The sequence below is a fragment of the Phoca vitulina genome, unplaced genomic scaffold, assembly GCF_004348235.1.
Source record: "Phoca vitulina isolate PV1807 unplaced genomic scaffold, GSC_HSeal_1.0 scaffold23, whole genome shotgun sequence".
Taxonomy (NCBI): Eukaryota; Metazoa; Chordata; class Mammalia; order Carnivora; family Phocidae; genus Phoca; species Phoca vitulina.
The window spans coordinates 23277098-23283249 of NW_022589726.1; positions in this window are offsets into that span (position 1 = coordinate 23277098).

A 6152-nucleotide genomic window follows, 5' to 3' on the forward strand; every position below is an offset into this window, starting at 1 on the left:
TATTCCTAAAATACTCATGAGAGGTGGAGAAAGGATATTTGCTCAAATTACATACACGACGTGTATCCGTTCAAATGAATGCTATAATTGTTAGACACTGTTCTAAAATGCTGAGCAGATGGTGGAGACATAACCTTGATTTTCAAGGCACTAAAATGTAGAAGAGTTAATATGGTGTGTGTGTGTGTGTGTGTGTGTGCGTGTGTGTAGAGGCGGGGGGCTAGGAAAAGGTTTATGTGTCATGGTCAGTGGCTCTTTTGGGCAGAGTCAGTGATTGGCTACTGAGCTAATAGATGGTGTTCTGGGAAGACTCCTCCCAAAATATATTCCAACCAATGCCAAAAATGGTATCGTGAATTGTTATTCCTTAGTATCTTCTCAGGGCAGTGCTTTTCTAAAATGTTACTGGAAAAGGCAACAAACTAAGCATTGGATAGTGTTGGAAGTTTTTCACGTCACTCTCTTTCCTTACAGAAGAGAGAAGAGCTGCACCAAAGCACTGGGTGCCAGGGGGAGAAGGCAAACCCATTAGTCAAGAGATTGTCAGTTGCTAGGCATCAACTCTCATTCAGATGAACTCAAATTAAAAGAGAGGAGTTAACTGTAAAGATAAAGGGAGCAATCTTACAGACACACAGAAGTAGGAAACAAAGTCCAAGGTGGACTTCACAGTGACCTAAGCTGAAATCAAGTCAGTCCGTCTCTGTTCTCTGACTCGATTCCTTCTTTCTCTTCTGTTTATGGACTCTTTCTCGTTTGACTCTTCTTGCTTTTTAAAGCACATCTGATATCTTCTCTCTATATACTAGGCTTCCTCTGATTATTTATAATTTTGCTCTCAAGTGACTTTGGCTGTCCTCGACTTTGGTGTGCGTTGATACCAACCTCAGTCGTGCTGAATGTGAGCTCTCAGAGAAAGTTCACAATGACTGAGTGTAGTTTCTGTGATTTGGCTCAAATTCTTGAGAGAGTCTGACCGTTGTTGTCTATGAGTCTTCCTGGTCTATTTAGAATGGGGTGAAGTGGCCATGGGTTGGGGTCAGAACCACTTAGGCCTGGCCTTCACAGCAGAGACTGAACAGCAGGAATTCTGAGATAGGAACTGGGGAGGCAGCACAAATGTCCCAACCCATGTCAACTACTACCCCAAACCCAATGTTTTCTCCTGACAGCGTGACAGTGAGTAAGCCTTATTTGGGGAGGGCAGGACCTGTTGGTTATGGCACAAAACCAAGTTGGATAGTGTTTGGAGCATGGATAAAAATTTGACTTCTGATTCTCTGTACTTTTTCTCCCTCTACTACAAATTTAACAGAAAGTTAACTGCTCCTCTCATGGAGATACAGCCATCACTGTGAAGAGTTAAGAGAATCTTTGGGTAAACTGAAAGCTAGATACTTATGTATGTTTAATTCATTTATTCATTCATTCAATTAATTAATTGTAGCAAGCACCTACTCTGCCTGTGATAGGTGAGAAGAAGAGTCTCGGATACTCTGAAAGTTTATTTTATTAATGGGTTTTTGGGATATGTGTTTGTTGGGCTTTCCAAAGAATACCATCTAGATTTCACCAGTGAGAAGTTCCAAAATACTCTTGGAATCTACTGGACCTAAAAATTTCCAAAAGCAGAGTATTAATAAATTTAGATACACAAACAGTAGTCATTTCTGGCTCTGAAAACTAAGTTCAGTCCAGTGACTGGAAAGAAAAACTAAGCAGAAAGACTAAAACAAACATAACATTATCATCCTCACTTTCCCTTCCCCATAAATGCATGGCTTTAATGTGAGCTTCCAGTTGTAAGGAAACTTATTATGTTTCCCTAAGGCAGATATTAATGTGTGTTTCGATGTCTTAAAATCTACTGACTAAGAACTATAAGGAGAAGGAAGAGGGTGATCATTTAAGAAGTTGTAATTAAACTGTGTATGTTGAGGGATGTACTTTCTATAGACACATTTATCTTCATAGACATGTGAGTTGTTTTAGGTATTTTTAACTGATACAGATGAAGGGCAGAACTAGGTATCAGGGGGCTTGAACTCAATGTAAGGTGTGTAAATGCAGACAAGTCCCTTTCTCCCCATGACCTGTACGTCTTTGTCTTTTTGGCATATCCACCAAATTATTAGTGGGATCAATTGAGAACTGAGAATGTTAATGGTCTTTGAAAACTATAAAATCCCATTCAGTAACTCTTTGAATTTGACTGAATTCATTAGTTTTTTGAAAAATCAACGTTACTTCCTGACTCGATAGTGAAGTTGTCTTACTCAAACTTACAATCTATTTTTGGTGACTATTTAATCAAAATTCCATCTCAAATATATTTAGACTAGTGTACTTATATAGTGGTTGTGTTGCAAGTTTATTTTCTGAAAAAGTGCAGGAAGGAATAAAAAACATTGGAAAGGGTAAGGATATGGATATTTATAAATTACTATTGACTGTACAAAACAATAACTATAATTTCCTTTGTAGTATAAAATCTATGTAGAACTAAAACGCAAAACAAGAAGAACACAAAAGTCAGGAGGGGTAAATAGTTTAAAAGGTTTAAGGGTCTAATATCATAGGAGTGGTAAAAATAATAATTTGTATAATTCTTGAATAAATCAAGGATATATGTTGTAAGCTCCAGGATAACTACTATCAGAATGGAAAACTAATGTATAATTTGCCAAGTTATTAGAATGAGGACATTAAATAATAAGAATTTTTTGAATAATTGAAAAGAGGCAAAAGAGAAAGAAACAAGGAAGATAAAACAAAAGGAAAAAGGGAACATAAAAGAGAAGAGCCTAGTAGAAAATTTAAAATAAGATGGTGTCTAGAAACCCAACTGGATTGGCGATTACATTGCATATAAGTGAAATAAATTTGAAGTAAAAGACTATGATTGTTAGATTAGATGAAAAACAAACCCAACTATATGCTTTAAACCTAATGATCAAGAAATGTTTAATGCATAAGGAAAGATAAATAAACCATGCAACCACTAACTACAGTGAAAAAGCTCGAATAGTTCTACCAATATCAGGCAATGTGCATTTTAAGGCAAGAAATATTTTCAGAGATAAAGAGAGATGGTTTGTAATTATAAATGGGTCAATCCAATAGGAAGATACTACAATCCTAAATCTCTATGCACCCAATAGCATTGCTTTGAAATAATTTAAACAAAAAACAAACAGAAAAAGGAACTATATACAAATCAATAATCATAGTGAAAGGCATTAATATATCTTTCTCAATAGCTGGTGGAACAAGCCAAAAATAAAAAAATCAGTAAGAATATGGAAGATATTAACAGTACAAGTTTGCAAACCTGATCTAATTGCCACACATGTAAAATTGCACCTACTAATGACCAGTTCATATTTATTTCAAGTGTACATGAAATGCTTATTAAAATCAATATAGTTAATATAAAGAAAGTCTTAACAATTTCAAATTATTGGAATCTTTCAGAATATCTTCCCCGGGTAGGAGAAACTAAGATGGTGGAGTAATAGGAGGACCCTAGGCTTGCCTTGACCCTTAAACACAGCTAGATAAATATCAAATCATTCTGAATACCCAAGAAATCAATCTGAGAACTGACAGAACAAACTGCACAACTACAGGGAGAGAAGAGGCCACATCATGGAAGGTAGGAGGTGGGGAGATGTGATTTTGGGGAGAAATGGATCACAGGTGCTGCAGAGATGAGGGAGCCCTGGTCACAGAGAAAGATGAGGGAGAGAGAGAGAGAAGAGCACACAGGGATTGCACAAGGAAAACGCTTCCCTAAAGCCATGACTGGGAAAAAGAGAGGGGCTGATTGTCATGAGATTTTACAATCAGCAGGGCTCAAAGACTAGAGTTTTAGAGGTCCATAGCATGGCTGGTGTGGAGCCCTAAGGTCACTCCAGTGCTCCCATGGAGAAAGAAAGCAGATAGCCTGGGAGAGGTGGCACGATCTGAAGATCCCCTGGAACAAACTGGGAGAGACAGTCCCCCCTTCTTGGAACACATCTGGGAGAGGTGGCATTGCCTCTCTGAGGACAAAAGAATTGGCATTATATTTCCCCACCCATTAGCATAGGTGCAGACACACCTGCTGAGAGCGGCCAATCTAGACGCTGGCTATTTGCTGTGCCTTACTCCAAACACCATGCCCCGTGCTTGTGTGCAACTGCCCTTCTGGGACAAACCTGCGTCAGTCCCAGTGCATCAAGACCCTCCCCTACAGGACCAGCACAGGTCTGTGCTATGCCAGGTCCCTAAAGATTGGAGTTTTAAACTCAGCCAGTGGGTGGGCGGGGGGTGCCTGGGTGGCTCAGTCGGTTGAGCACCCAACTCTTGGCTTCGGCTGGGTCATGATCTCAGGCTCATGAGGTTGAGCCCTACATCTGGCTCTGCACTCAGCATGGAGCCTGCTTCCCCTCTCCTCCCACTCCCTCTGCCCCTCCCCCTACTTGAGCTTGCTTGCTCTCTCTCTTTCTAAAATAAATAAATTAATAAAAAAAAAATACCACCAAACTCAGCCTGCCTGCCTGGGGTAGAACAAAGGTACACTGCACTGCCAGTGGGCAGATGGCCTGAATACAGACAGAGTGAAGGCAAGGATCTGAAGGCTGCTTGTGACACATGAGGGGAGGTTATTTGCTCTTCTGGAAGGGCTTCTCAGACAGCACTGGGGGCAAATTCTGCTCTCTGGTGACAAGGGAGGTGGCTGGTGTCATTTCTCTCCCCCAGCCCTCAGCATGAACTAACTTCAGTAAACAGCACAGCACCAACAGTAGAGGCCTAAACTGCTTACAATAAGCCCCAACCCCCTGCACTCTGCAGGTGTGCTTTTCTTGGGCAAGTGGGCCTGAGAACCAGAGCAGTGGGCTCCTCCCCCAGAAGAGCAGCACTAATCCACACCCCCCTCCCCCGCATGCACCACAACTACTGACCATAGAGTTCTGCAAAGCTTCAGCTGTAGTGGAAATAGCAGCAAGTCCTCTTTTAATAAGCAGACCACAGCATACCTAGTTAAAACTCCCCATACTCTGGTTAATGCTCAAACACTCCCCACTGCAGGCAAGGAGAAACTCTGCAGAGGACTGACCTGAGGGATAGAGCAGCCAAAACACAGCAGCTGACAGCACGCAGCACATACCAGAGACACTTCCTAAAGTGCCAGGCCCTGGACAATAGATGACCTCTTTATAAAGCCATTACTCTCAGGAGCAAGAAACATAACAGGCTTTCCTAACACACAGAAGAAGACAGAGACCTAGACAAAATGCCAAGACAGAGGAATTCATCCCAAAAGAAAACAAGAAAAGGTCATGATGAGGGATCTAGTTGAAACAGATATAAGTAATATGCCTGATCCAGAATTTAAAGCAACAATCATAAGGATACTAGCTGGCTTAAGAAAAGCATAGAAGACACCAGGGAATCCCTTACCACAGAGGTAAAAGACCTAAAAACTAGTCAGGCCAAAATAAAAAATGCTATAACCAAGATTCAAAACTGATTGGATGTAATGACCACAAGGATGGAAGAATCAGAGGAACAAATAAGTGATATAAAATATAAAATTATGGAAAAGAGTGAGCGGGAAAAGAGAAGCGAAAGAAAAATATTAGATCATGAATGTAGACTTAGGGAACTCAGTGACTCCAAAAGCATAATAACAATGGTATCATAAGAGTCGCAGAAGAAGGAGAGAGGGAAAAGGGACAGAAGGTTTATTTGAAGAAATAATAGCTAAAAACTTCCCTAATGTGGGAGGGAAACAGGTATCCAAATCCAGGAGGCACAGAGAACTCCCATCAAAATCAACAAAAGCAGGCCAACACCAAGACATATAATAGTTAAATTTGCAAAATATAGAGATAAAACAAAAAGTTCTAAAAGAAGCAAGAGAAACTTACAAGGGAAGACAAATAAGGTTAGTAGGAGATCTCTTCACAGAAACTTGGCAAGTTTATATATTTGGGTCCTCCAAGTTGGAGCCATAAATATTTACAATTGTGAGATCTTCTTGTTGGATAGTCCCTTTTATTATGATATAATGCCCTTCTTCATCTCTTGTTACAGTCTTTGGTTTAAAATCTAGTTTGTCTGATATAAGAATGGCTACTCCGGCTTTCTTTAGACATCCGTTTGCA